Below are 13,162 nucleotides of genomic sequence, written 5' to 3' on the forward strand. Positions count from 1 at the left end.
GAACAATGCAAGATTTAGGGCAATCATTCAAGGCTTTGTAAAAGTCAGAGAGAGGAGACTCTCTTTCTTCAGCCATTATTTCAGGTGTGGTCTGTGGTATGCTAGCTATAGGTGTAATGAGTGGTATACTACAAAGGCGTGTTTGTTGACGTTGCCGGTTGATTACGTTAGGCGTTTTTCTTCGGCCTGACCTTAATCTCATGCAAGGCTAAGACCAATCTTAACTCAACACAACAACACTCCAAACAATCCTGATATGCTAGTATGAACCTCTAACAGGAGATGCGAGGTGTGGAAGAAAGAAGTACCTAAATGTCTCCTTGCTTCGCTTATGAATAGCGTCTTGTATACGCGTGCTCAATGTGTATAACGAGTTAGAAACACTGAATAACTTGAAGTAATGGAAGTTTGGACTAACCTGTGGAAATCGGGCGGTTCAGAGTAGAAGGCGCAGGTCACGCTCAAAATCAGCCTAGGTAGGTAGGCGCTGGTGGGCTTCAGGTCCAACTTCGAGCCAAAGCGCCGAGGCTGGGCTTCGAATTTGTTTTGGCAAGGCGCGGGTCGCGCTCAGCTAAAACTCAAGTTCCAGGTGCTTAGGGGGGGGCACTCGAAATTTGCCTTGGCAAGGCACGAGTCGCGCTCAGGTAAAACTCAAGTTCCAGGCGTTTAGGCGTGGGGGGCGCTCGAGTTTTGCCTTGGCAAAGCACTGGTCGCGCTCAGGTAAAACTCAAGTTCCAGGCGCTTAGGTGCGGGGGGCGCTTGAGTTTTGCCTTAGTAGGGCACGGGTTGCGCTCCGTGTATTCCTGCGAGGAAAATTCAGTTCTTAATCAATCAACCACAGTTAGAATCAAACAAGCACTACACCACAATGGCCATTTTGTAACGCAACAAAATTTTCATTTGTAACACATATATCCGTCACTGCCTTCCTAACGGATACAACTGTTAGGTTCTCTTGTATCCGTTAGTATATCTCAATTTATTTTTCCAATTACTATTAAAACATCATTTTATTGTTTGGTAACAACTGTGTCCGTTAGGAACAAATAAAAAAACAACTCACACAAAGTATAAAAGGGTATATATCTGGAACTAACGGAAGAGACTACAATTAAATAAAACTGGTTATGGCCGATATCTCCCTTTCGTCTCTCTCAAGTCTTCAAGCCTCCATCAAACACTATCTCCTTTGTCAACTCGGAACCAAAGCTTTTTCTCTCTCTCTTCCTTTCGATATGATTTATCTCTCCTTCTACCCCAAACCCTAGCTAGCGAATTTCTAATTTTTTTTGTTTTAATTGTGCTCCTTGGACTGTGCAAGTTAGGTTTATTTGATTTTCTTGTTGATAAATTTGGGGAAATTATGTTTTGTGTGGGAACTGTAACCTTTGGACTCTAAATTTATGCTCCCAATTGGGAAAATTTCGCTTTTTTTTTTTTTTTTTTGGTTGGGGAAAAGAAACTAGGGCTTTGCTACTTTCACAACTGGATTCATCGATGGTAACATTCATTGTGCAAGTAACATTCATTTTCCATTTCATCAAATTAATAAACAAATAAACGTTTTACTTTTGTTAACAAGTAGGTTTGTTTGATCTAAACCTGGGAAGCTTCGGGAACGACAAGTAGTCCAATACAAATATGTAAGAAAAGGAGACTACATTGAGGTTGATACATATAATAAACTTATATTATATTATTTTTTCTCTCTATGTTTTAATATTTATTACATTTCTATGTTAAAACCAGCAATCTCCAACTGATATATGGCATGCAATATGTGCTGCGGTGAAACCAGCATGTTCTATAGCAAATATTGATGGTGCACAAGTTAGTAGTGTGGGGGTTTGCAGACTACTTGTTTCTCGGTTTGTAATCTATCACTGTTTTATTACTCACATTTTGCTCATGGCCTAATATTGGGACTTCGTTTCATTTAGCATAAATTAATTCGTTTCCTTTTCGTTTCATGGCCTAATAGGACGGATGGTCTTGTGCTTCTGGTGAGAATCTTAGATCATTTCATTTGGTTGCAGTAACCATTTCTTACACATTCGCAATTCCAGGTGGGCCTAAGGTTTAGCACAAAGTGAGTGAGAGGTTTGGCAAATGCTTACTGGAATTAAGTGGGGAACAATGCCATAATTGTCATGGATGATGCGGACATCCCGCTAGTTGTCCGTTACGTGTTATTTCTTTGCTGTTGTTATGCTGGTGTTACCGCACAACATGTCGTAGGGTGGTAATTTAGTTTCGTTTATCATTAGAGTCCCTGAAATGATAACATTAGTCAAAGCGTTTAAGATTGTTTTTTTTTCACGGAATTGGGCATAGAGCCTTTGTTTTGTAGTTTACTCAAATAGGAAACAACACTAATTTTACAAATCAAATCCTTGTGGAGAATTTTTAATTGGCGCGGGCGGCCGTGTGGCAAAGGTATTTGGAAACGAGTACTGTGACCATATGGGAGTTTTGGGGGTATTTTGGCATTTTAATTATGCAATTTTAAAACGCAAGCCGCCATGTGGCAGCGCCCTTCAGTCCGGTTGTTTTGCAGTGTGACATCAATGTTGCATTGTGACTTGGTGCACCGAAAATCCGAGCCACCGGGATCAAATAACGTGGAGATTTAGCATGATCCTAATTGGTGTACGCAGGGATGTACTTTGTAAAGTAAGTTCCTCCCCAAACTTATGCTATTACATTAGGGAGGGGATATGTTTGCCATAAATTCCATTTTCTTGATTTTTAATGATGTTTTGTTGATACAATTTGAAATATTCTTTACATGCAGCTCCATGAAAGTATATATCAAAGTGTACTGGAACAACTAATTGGGGTTTACAAGCAAGTTCAAATGGGGGATCCATTAGAGAAGGGTACGCTGTTAGGGCCATTACATACTAGTGTGTCGAAGGAAAAGTTTGAAAAGGGAATGGAAATCATAAAAACTCAGGTAATCATTTTTTCTTACGATTAAAGTCGGTTTATGTTTCCCAGTCGTAAGTTTGGTGTTTGTCTTCTAGTGTTTCTTATAACTAAGGTGCATGCATTTTTTGTTTAAATTTAACTGTCATTTTTAATATTTATAATATTTTGGCATGTAATTTATTAATATTTTTCATATTGTTAATATTATTTATTTATTATTATTATTTTTTTTAAAAATTTAACTATAGTGAAGCATCTGGGGTGCTTCATACCAAAAACCCTACTAATAGAAACCCAAGAGACCTTTATGAAGCTTTACATAATTTTATTGCCCTCAATATAATTGGAAAGTAGTGGTAAATGCTGATTCTTCTTTATTCATTTTGGGTGTTGGAACGCAATGGTAAAATAAGAGTTGTACTAGTTGTAATAAAAGTTATATAAAACTATGAAGTTAATGTTGTTTGGCTTTTGACAAAAATTACAGGTTTATAAAGCACTATTAGAGAAAACCAAATCACTCCCTGCTAAAGTGGAGAATAATAGGTTCTGTGTATCTGTTCTCTTCAAATGTGTTGATCAAAAGGTAGATTTCATTTCCATATCTTATATTTTATTTTCTCACGTTCTTCACCATGTGTGTGTTGTTATATTGTATTGTTATATATGGCTCTCATTAAGAAGGTTCGCATAGCTGTAAGTTTTCTTATTCTTATTCTTATACTTATTACTTGAATAATAAGTACGGTTTTATGTTTTTATCATGGTTAGATAGCATGGTTTTTATGTTTTTATCGTTGGATTATATAAATGCAGTAACTACTTCTAAGTTTCATTGCTTGTTTGCCTTGACATTTTGTACTAATCAAGTGTCATTTTGTTTCATTTTTTTCCCTTATTTTTAGGCTCACAAACAGTAGCCCCTGTTCCATTGTGTTGCCTCAATTTCTTTTTGATCCTTGCAATTGTAGTATGCAATGCAAAACTAAGGTAGGTTCCAAAATCTGTCTTTTAACTATGCTACTTGTGAAGTAGATATAATTTTATGTTATTGAGTACTTAAGTTTGTTAACAAATGCTTGCAACCATTCTATGGTTTTAAATCCAGATTTACATACAAATGACTTTGAATTGTTTTCCATTTTTTAAGTAGTGGCAATAGTTTATCTTATTTATTTGTCTTGTGTCTTAGACCAACATTACAACAATGTGGACAATACACTGGGCTTAGCAAACAACTAAAATAATGTTTGGTAACAATTGTGTCTGTTAGCAAACAACTAAAATAATGAACAGAAGGGTATATTCGGAACTAACAGATAACATTAAATTAAATAGAGAAAAATTGTGCCGATGATTTCCCATTTTCGTCTCTCTCTCTTCAAGCCTCCATCGAACACTTCCCCCGTCTCCTCTGTCCAACCCTAGCCCGGGGAAGAAGGAAATAAACCATGCAGCTTTCTCTTTTCTTCTACCCAAACCTCATCTAGCGAATTTCTAAGTTTTTTTTTTTAATTGTGCTCCATGATCGTACTGTTCAAGTTAGGTTTATTTGGTTCAGTTGCTGATAAATTTGTGGAAATTAAGCTTTGTATTGAAACTGCAAGATTGGACTCTAAATTTACGCTTCTCGATCATCAATTGGGATATTTCGTTGGTTTGGGCTTCGGTTGGCTAATAAGAAATCTAAGGAATTTTGGTATTAATTAAATAGCTTATGTTTATCTAAGATTTAGTTTTCCTTATAAACTGTTTCTGTTTCTGTTTGATTTCCTAGGTTGTGCTACATAGCTTTTTTTTCTCTCACGGACAAAAGGCAAGTTATAGAATTTTTGTTACTTATTATTTTTTTTACTAGTTTTTTTTTTTTCTAGTGAAATCAATCTTGAGGATAATGGGTTGGTTTATTCCTTGTTCATTTTTGTTTTGTCAAGTGAAAAGCTTCGCACATTGAACCTTTTGATATTGTTGTATTGTTATGGAACATGCGACATTCTCAAATTGATGAGAACAAATCTTTGGAGTCTGTTATGATTGGGAAGGTCGATAATTTTTCATGTGACACAAACTTGTAAGTTATATCACATTTTTCTTCCTCTTTCTAGTACATCTATGTTGTAGAAAGTGTATTCATCGATTTGTTTTTTGTTCATACTATAAAGATTGTATGTGTTTTTTATGCTTGTAATTAGATAACTCTTCATGGTCTTATAAAAGAGCTTCTTCTTTGATTCTTGGATGGAAGGGTGCCATTGATCTTTAATATATGACGACGTCAAGCTTTTGAATGCATTTGACTAGTCTGATGTTTAATATTCTGGTTAGTTTTTTTTTCTTCATCTTCTTTGTTTTCATTGTTTTATTGTCTCTACTTTATCAATTAGAATTAGCATCAATCAGGCTTGTCAATATGGTTGGGGTTGAGGAATCACTTCTTTTGGATGTTCATCATTTGTTGTTGCATCCATTACCTTGAAGAAGTATTCATTGCTCATCTTTGTTTTTACTACCTTCTCTTTTATTTCTATGTTTGTTTGTTTGTGCGTATGTATCACTCGGGTTTTGGGTCTGGAACAAGCCATGTGCAACTTCATACAAGTATTTTTTGTTCCTTTATTTTCAAAGGTAAACTTTATTAGTAATTAACCCCATGACTAGGTAAATCATACATAAAGGGAACAACTTATAGAATTGCGAGGAAACAACTTATGGTTGTGTTTCTTTGGATAATGTTGAATTGTCTTGCATCTATTGTGCTGATATTATTAAGGGTCGTATCCATTGTGCTGATTTTATTAAGGGTTGTATCCCACTGGTTGCTTGCATTCAGATTGCTCCTTACGCCATCTATTATGCTGATTTTATTAAGGGTTGTATCCCACTATTGGCTTGCATTTAGATTGTTCCTTACGCCTTCTATTGTGCTGATTTTATTGGACTTTTCCATCCATTTTAGCTTACTTACAAAGTTTAGGGAAGTCATTTGGAGGGTTGCATGATTTAGAACTCGATTAGTTTCTTCGGGTCACCAACACTTGAATAGTTAAGTTTCTTTCAAAAGGGGCGTAAGGAAAAAATCTAAATGCATGTCCTTTTGCCCGACACATTGTTGTTTGAAGGAAAATAGTTCTTCTAGCTATTTTGATTTGTGAGTTTGTTGACATTGAGGATGCCATTAGGATGAGCGAAAAGACCCTTCTTTTAGCTATTTTTATTCAAGTTCTTCATTTTTTTCTATGTTAGTACCAACGTTCGGGTTTGATGCTTCGAGGTTTACAAAATTTGAAGTTGAATAGCACACCACTCAACTTTATTCGGTGTTTAATTTATATTAGCGTCTTGGTCCAAATATAGGTTCAACAATATTGCTCTAAGATACATTAGAAACATCAGCTCACCTTTGAAAATATTGTTTTCATTAGACATGTCTACCCACCCTTGTGCAAATTAGAACTCACATCACAAACCTGCCTTGGGCACCATAGAAATGTATTGATCAGACTATCGGTATCGCTCTTGTTTGTTGAATCTGATTCAGCTCCAATATACCAAGCTAGGTCTCGCATAACATGAATTTATTGAATTGTCTTTTTCTCTTTGGTTGTTTTTGGAACACTTCTAGTTAATTTGCTCAGTTGCGGTGTTTATCTTTCCATAGTGTTAACAGAGTTATCCAAAGATGCCTTTTTTTAGTGAAGTAAATGCATAGTATGTTTCTGAACAATCCTTTTGTTTTGTGAAATGGGTTCTTTTCTTACATTTGGGTGAACCGATTCATGTTTGACTTGAGTTTGCTTTCTTTGGATGTAGGTGACGAGGAAATTTAATGTGGTTTATAAAGGGGGAGTGTTATTGGTCCAATGGGTATGGTTTCACAAGTTGTTCAAGGTAGTGTTGCCATGTCCGACGATACAATCATTTTTGCTTTGAGAGGTATGTATGTTTTCCTCTCTGAAAGTCATTAGGCTTTCCAACAAAGCACATTTAGAAATTTATAATACTAGATTACTAGTTTAAGACTAACAAAAAGCTTCTTCCCTTTTCTGTTAATCCAATTTGAACCATGGGTTTTCAGCACTTGGTTCTACTGGTTTTTAGGGGTCAAACTATATGTTATGGATCGAAGTAGTGGGGTCAAATGTTTTGCATTGGTATAGATAACTGTTGTTCTTGTCCATAGGGTTTTTAGTGATCTACTTTATGTTTTGCTACTTTGGTTGTCTATCTTTTGATCTGAATAGAAAAAAAAAAATTCTATTGTGTTGGTTGTCTATCCTTCGTGTAATTGGCTTTATTTTACCTTTTTTTTACTTTCCTCCATGGTACACTCAGTCAGATAATTAGTAAAAGAAAGGAAGAAATGAAGGTAGTTGTAGTCTTGTAGATATGTACCATTAAAAAAGAACACCGCTATGTACGGGTATGGACCCCACTATGTATGTTTGGGAACAACACGAGCAATCTCGCCTTTGATTATTTTTCCTTTATTGAACTAGACACCAATTAAGTTCATGGTAACTTCCTACACTTTGCATATAATATATTTCATGTATGAACGCAGTTGCCACCGTCTACATGCATCGTGTTTCAAAGATAATAATTTTTTTCATTTTCTAGTAGCTTGACTTATTTTTTAATACATTATGGTAATGTCATTTCTAATAATTTTTTTTAACCATTTGCTAGTGTGTGCAAGCGTTGTGAAGCAAGCCTTTCTTATAGAAGTGCATGTCAAAGAAAGAAATGAAGTTTTGAGTTGGACATATTAGGCGTTACTTGTAATTAATGAATTAAATGTGTATGGTAAATTTTGTTGGTAAGAAATCATTCACCCATTTAGTACCATATTTTTTATGTCAAGACTTAGTATTTATGATCAATAAAATATATTTGTTTGACTTGAATGGTAGAGTTGGTATAAATTGTGTTTGGAATGGTAGAAGTATTTTGTGTTTCTTTACATGGTTATATGACTTGAATGGAGGTTTTTATGGTGGGGTGTGCTACTGCAAGCTTGGGTGTGGGTGTGGGTGTGGGTGTAGGAGGAGCAGGAGCAGGTAGTCCATATCCAAAACAACCGGGCAAAAATATATATTATATTTTTTTTCAAAACAGTCCCCATACACTAACGGATATATCCGTTACAAATTTGTTACAAATAAATATTGACTATTTGGTCAATGACATTAGTAACGATCATAAGTGTGACGAATGTCATGAAATGAACAAAATTCACTCGCAAGGTAAGTGTTACAAATTGGAACACTAACGGATATAAGCGTTACTTAAATTAATTTTAGTAACGAATATATCCGTTACAAATATTTATGTAAGGATCAGAATACCCGGATGTAACGGATATAAGCGTTAGTAAAAATATTAGTAACAATTATTACCGTTACCAAACCCCCTTTTTGGTGTAGTGAAGGGTGGGTGGGTAATGGAACTTTGGAAGACTAATAATACTAAAGAAAACAATACTAACGGGAACTAAGATGGCAGCGACGCCATTTGATAAACGTAAAATGAATAGTTTTACCTATGAATAAGTTACCAAACTCAAACGCAAGTAAAACTAAAACTTAACTCGTGTGTGTTATCAAAGATTTATTCTACTTTGAAGCTATCGAAATAGAGTTGGAGTAAAAGATTCGATCCACTCCTAGTTCGTTAGTATTCAATATTTTCTACGACTATCAGTCCTATCCGAAGTTAATGAGAGTAATGGTGGAATTTATACTACGATGCAAATTATACTAACAAGATACAATAAATTAACAAATAATACTAAGGTTTGAATCTAGATAAAGAATTAGGGGAATTTGATTCCACCTTGAATCCAATTTAATAAACTAGTATAGATTGTTGTAATCCAATTTTTACTTTCTTACGATAAAAATTGGTCGTTTTAATCCCTAATCAATCATGGCAATCTCTATCAAATAATGACTAGCATGTGAGGAAGTTCAACCCATTCTCATGGCGAATCAACTACCTTCTAGAGTGGAATAGACTCTTACAACTAATTTTACACTACACAATCAAGTTTTCATCAAGGCTTCATCAAACCCTCTAATGGAGGTTTAGCCTTGATTCAACAAACTACCATTTCCAATTGAATTTAAACAAGACATCATATAAAGATTATAAATTTACTAATTTGATCTAATCAATAATTCAAATCTAAATTAACAACTAAGAAATGATTAACAACTAAGAATCGAAATTAGATCTAAGTAATTTTAAATAACCAAAACTAAAATTATGAAGAACTCACTACTTTGATTAATCTAATGAAGGAATAACAATGATTCAATAATCTAAATCAAAACAAGGTAATAGAAACTAATTAATTAATGTAAAAACTAGATCTATAACTATCTCTAATGGCTACTTGCTACCTCCAAACTAAGTATCTTCAAAGCTAAGTCTTATCTATTGAAATGGAGGAGACCAGATCCACATTTTCGTGCATGGGCTGAGGAGCCATGTTTTGGGCCGGAAAATCGAGCCCAATGCCCAATTTCTTCAGTCCACAGACCCCTTTCCAGCCAGATTTGACTTCAGAAGACTTTTCGTCCACTTATGCCCTTCTGATTTGGTCAAGGCTTGGACCATTGGAAATCTCTTTCCGAGCCGGTTGTTTTAACATAAAGTAAGCCCAATTCCGAGGTCTGAGTCCAAAGATACGGACTTCAGAAGTTCTGCTGACTTTTGTGCATTGTTTCTGCCCGCGTTAACTTTGACTTTTCAACTTTGACCGGGATTTACAAAGGTTTTTTCTCCTTGAATCTTGGCCTTTAATCACAGAACTTCTTAGCAACCAACTCTTGCTCCTTTATCTCGCCAAAGTGACACATTTCTGCACATAATTGACTTCAATGTCTGAAATACATAAAAGCACGTAATCAGCATTAACTCTTATTTATTACTTGCATAATTGGTCTAAAAATATTATTGTTAAGGGGTTAAAACTACAGTTTTGGGCTCTTATCACTTTAGCCACAGGACGTATGCTCTATGACCATCCCCGGACCTTAGTTTCTAGTTTAGCTCGAGCCCACAGTATGAGGCATAAGTATCTTCTTATGCCTATCTTAGTTTGTCGAATAATGCTATGTTTCTTTCCGGATTTTTGTGCCAATTTCACGGATTGGGTTAGGGTTGACACTGTGCGACCCACCAACTGCATTATACACTCATTCCGTGCAATGACTTGGCCAAGGTGGAGGCTACAACCTAATTGGGTTGCCCCTTACACCCCATCCGACCAAGTGGTGTTTGACCGATTAGCAATTATAGATGATAAATGGCGTGAGGTTCTGGAAAATTATCATGGCATGGTAGGATGCCAAGGAACCTCAATTCTTTATTGAGGAGGAGGATGACGAATAAATGCGGGATATGAGGTAGGTACGTTTTATTTTTGTTAGTGTTTGCTTATGTCCCAAGCAAGTTAATTTTTGTTAACCCCATAACAGGTGGAACTCATATAGAGTTGCGTCTGTTTTTATTTATCTATATTAGTATGTTCTAAATTTGCTTTGCAGGTGTTCTTCAATTTTTACGCGTTTCAATGGTATTTCCTAACCTTCTTATTTTACTTTGAGGGACAAAGCATGTTCTTGTTTAGGGGTGGCATAGAAACACGTGTAATTTAAGGAACCTATTAGGATAATATATGTATAATATGCACTTCTTTTATAGTAAAAAAATTCAAAAATTCAAAAATATAAATAAATAGTTTATGCTATACATGCACTAAGGAATATTGATATTGTTTTTTCTCTATGATGATAATAGTCTGGATATTTCACGTTAACTCTTATATTAGAATAGTTTTTAGAAATTTAGGTTAATATGTAGGTAATAATCATTGCATCTTTCTATAAATATATTGTATGAATATCTATGATTGTTTGGCAGTAAGTTTCTGAAATCTAGGCTATAGTACTTATTCTACAAATCTTGTGAGAATATAGCCTAAAGCCTTATACGAGTGATATATTTGAGAAATGACACAAGGGAGAAGTAAATTCCGAATAGAGAAATCATACGTCCACTTGCTTGATCACTATATCATATCATAAGCGAGAATTTAGGCCCTTTTTGGATCGATATAGCCATAAATTCAAACCTATACGAAATTATTTCCGTTAGTCGCCCCTCTGAGCCTTTATTTAGCCTTTCATAAATCATAAATCCTTTACTCTTTTATAAAACAAAATAAAAATAAAAATCAGCCTACCCATTTATGAATGAGTCGGAGAATAGAGATAAATAATAGAAAAGAGAAAGACCTTTGAAACCAAGAATTTGTTAGTTACTTCAAATAAGAAAAGAAAGTTTTCATCCAAAGAAAAGAAAAATAAAATAAAAAAATAAAAAGTTAGAACTCTAAAAACAGAATCAAAGGAGTCAAAAGCCAAAAGAAAAAGAAAAAAAATGGCTAAGGATGGAAACAAAGTGTAGAAGCAAAGTAAAAAACAAGGTTTTCTCTAGTTACATAATATGAAGACTCTATTATCTCAGACTTGTCCTTTTTGAATATCCATTTTCTTCATTCTTAAACTATCACCTAATCCCCGCAACACCTAATAAAGACCTCTAGCTCAATTAGGAATAGGTTAGTGTGATAGTAAGTGGTACAAATGTTTGATCGACTACAGCTTCCTTGTGTGTCATTGATATTGTAAGGTAAAGTGTGCCCACTGCACACTGGAGTGAGCGAAACTTGAGTGGAAAAATCAGAGTGGTTTTTATCTTGACATATATGTGAGGACCTACTTAAGGGCGTTATTCCAAAGTTTCCTAAACGGACCTGTTATTGCATTTTATAGCATAGTTCATTGTATATATGTTTATTCATAGATGATTGATTATTACGCACATATTAGCTTAGATTTCGACTTGATTATTTTGTATTCATTGCTAGTGAAATGTATAGATATATGAGAATAAAGTAGGAAACAATAATTTTATTTCTTAGTTGTTATAGTATAGATGAAGTTTATGAGTACTTTCTTTAGAAAACTTTCATGAGGCTATAACTCGTCCACTAGGGAATTCCTAGTGGTTTAAGGCCTTGTTGCATATGGTCAATGCAATCGCACTCGGCAAAATGAGATTAGTTAGAACTCTATTTTTGGTCACTTATATTAATTTCTCATATTTGCTTGAGGACAAGCAAAATGCTGTTTGGGGGTGGTTTGATAAGAGCCCAAAACTGTAGTTTTAACCCCTTAATATCATTACATTTAGACCAATTATGTGTATAATAAATATGAGTTAGTACTATTTACGTGCGTTTATGTATTTCATGCATTGGAGTCAAATATGTGAAGGAACATGTCACTTTTACGAGATAAATGAGCAAAGGTTGGTTATTAAGAAGTTTTATGATTAAAGGCCAAGATTCAAGGAGAAAAAGCCTTTTTAAATCTCGGTCAAAGCTGAAAAGTCAAAGTCAACGTAGGCAGAAATAGAGTAAAAAAGTCAATAGAAATTCCGCAGGATGTATCTTTGGACTCAGACCTCAGAATTGGGCCTATTATATGTCAACACGACCGACTCAGAAAAAGCTTTCTAACAATCTAGGTCTTGACCCAATCAGAGAAGCAGAAGTGGACGAAAAAGCTTATGTAATTTGGCTTTGGGCTTGATTTAAGGGCCTAAAACATGGCTCCAAAGCCTATGCACAAAAATTTAGACCTAGCCTCTCTTATATAAAGAGGACTAAGGCATATAATTAGATATACTTAGACTTAGATAGATATAATTAATTAGAGATAGATAATTAGAATTTAGACTTAGTTATTAGTTTAAATCTTAGTTAATTATCGTTCTTTAGTATTCATTAGATTAATAAAAGTTCATTATTGTTCTTCATTATGTCTTCTTCTGATATATCTGTTTATGATAGTCTAATGACATCTAGTTAAACCTCCATTAGAGGGGTTTGATGAAGCTTAATGAAGACTTGATTTGTTACTTAGAATTATTACTTGTTAAGAGTTTCACTCTAGAAGGATAGTTGATTCGCCACGAGAATGGGTTGGACATTCTCACATGCTAATTATTAGTTGGCAGAGATTGCCATGAGTAATTATTGATCAACACTTAATCTTATTTGATTAGGACTGCAATACTCTACACTAGCATATTAGGGAATACATCAAGTGGATTCAAATCCCCCTAATCCTTTCTTTGTATTCATATTTCAATATTTATT

General features: G+C 34.6%; 2 long non-coding RNA genes across 2 annotated transcripts; both read left to right on the forward strand.

Moving 5' to 3' along the window:
- Window positions 1-2,412: 2,412 nt before the first annotated feature.
- Window positions 2,413-3,554, forward strand: LOC147488608 (uncharacterized). Its single transcript, XR_015203232.1, has 3 exons — window positions 2,413-2,673; window positions 2,795-2,956; window positions 3,419-3,554. It is a non-coding gene; the product is annotated as an uncharacterized LOC147488608 (long non-coding RNA).
- Window positions 3,555-4,919: 1,365 nt separating this feature from the next.
- LOC147488609 (uncharacterized) lies at window positions 4,920-6,777 on the forward strand. The gene is made up of 3 exons (XR_015200782.1): window positions 4,920-5,002; window positions 5,124-5,251; window positions 6,742-6,777. It is a non-coding gene; the product is annotated as an uncharacterized LOC147488609 (long non-coding RNA).
- Window positions 6,778-13,162: the final 6,385 nt, after the last annotated feature.

Source organism: Coptis chinensis, chromosome 7 (genome assembly GCF_015680905.1).
Source record: "Coptis chinensis isolate HL-2020 chromosome 7, ASM1568090v1, whole genome shotgun sequence".
In the NCBI taxonomy this organism is placed as follows: Eukaryota; Viridiplantae; Streptophyta; class Magnoliopsida; order Ranunculales; family Ranunculaceae; genus Coptis; species Coptis chinensis.